Here is a 1,828-nt window from a genome sequence, read left to right as displayed (position 1 = left end):
AACTTCTTTGTTTTAACTCCGATTTTGACAATCTTTATATCCACAAAAAGGTATTCAGGAGCTCTACAACCCTATTTAATTACTTTTAACTTAAAACACAACGAACTAAACTCCTTAATTCATAAAATAAGTCTGAAACACCACTTTTCCCATTATACCCTTGGGCTGCAAAGCACAAACCATACTCTTGGATCACATTATCTACACTAACCACATCCAAATGGATCTAAACCTCATTTTCCTCAACGCCTGAAACCTTATGATAGTTTATCTTCGTGTCACGACCCCGAATTATGAAATGACTCGAAATAGAGTGTTACATTTTCATCGTTTTTTTCATTTTTTCTCTCAAAGTAAAAACCTAAAAGAAAAATATATTATTAAGCAATAACACTTAACCTCAAACTTTATTGGTTAAAGGCATTAGTCTAAAGTGCAATGACTACATAAATTTTCCTAGATACATTTTAAGTACACGATGCAAAACATATTATATCCCTCAAACTATACAAGATTGCGTTTTTATCTCATGATTTCACTAGGGCTGAGAAGCCACAAATACACTATAACATATTGGCTCAACTAAATTTTAGAATTCTCATCAAATTATCCCACATAACATTAGCAAATTTAGCTCTTACGCAATAATATCAAAACAAATTTTTTTAAATTAACTAGATTTCCTATTATAGACCATTTTTTTCAAGGTTTTTTATTTCCAATTTTTTCAATCTAGCATATATATATATATATATATATATATATATATATATATATATATATATTAAATCTAGCATGCTTGTTGTCCTTTTTCCAATCATCATATCCCACACTTAAGTTATACAATGCCCTCATTATATATAGTAACAATTGAAACATATGAAATAAAAGAGGGAGAAAAGGAACAAACTCACCATGGGTATGTAGTCGCGAGAATGAAATCAAATGTAGTGGGTTGCTTCAAAATTTTAACTGGAATGATGATGCTTCAGATTTCTCCGGAAATTGAAAACTAGATTTGCTTTACTTTCTATTCATGTCGAGACTTGTGTGTGAGACGATGGCGAAAACATTATATAACATAATAATGTGTAAAATCCAGAAAAGGATTCTCGGGATTTTTCTTCGCGTAAATATGTCGCCATGTCATGGATATGCATGGACTACGACGTGGTAGATGGACAATACTAAAATTCTACGAATAAAAATCAACTCGATTCATGTCGGCCTAACACTCCTCTTGTTTCTCGTATATGATCTTCCCTTTAGTAATGAACTTTAATAAAGTCTCAATCCATCTCTCGTATGAGTAAGTCACCCCACACTTATGTGATGCATCGCCTCTCATGAAATATATCTCATAACAGATCCGCACTCGATCCAAATTGTTGAAATTACTAAAGGCATCCAAAGGGCAAAATAATTCTACAAACATCTAAAACATCAAAGAGCATCACCATGGAAAACAAAATTACACAAACTAAAAATAAGAATAAAATAAAAACACACTAAAATATAAAACTAGCAAACCAATAATGAATAATCAAAATAAAACTAAAAACGCAAAACAAATAACAAATAATCAAATTCCTACACATAACAAAAAAAACTTTCCCGACAAGTGACATGTTATCAAAGAAAATTAAAAGAAAACTAAAAACTAAAAAACAAATAATCAATAATCAATAAACTAAAAGAAAACTAAAAACTTTCTCCAGCAATGACGCCAAAAACTTTGATGTGTTTCTTATGCACAAAAGTAACTAAAAATTAGGAAATCAAAATAATTAAAAATGATATCACGATCACTCGTCTTCGACGGAATCAT

This window comes from Lactuca serriola, chromosome 8 (assembly GCF_051521515.1).
Source record: "Lactuca serriola cultivar US96UC23 chromosome 8, Lser_US96UC23_V15, whole genome shotgun sequence".
Taxonomy (NCBI): Eukaryota; Viridiplantae; Streptophyta; class Magnoliopsida; order Asterales; family Asteraceae; genus Lactuca; species Lactuca serriola.
This window is presented reverse-complemented; position numbering follows the sequence as displayed.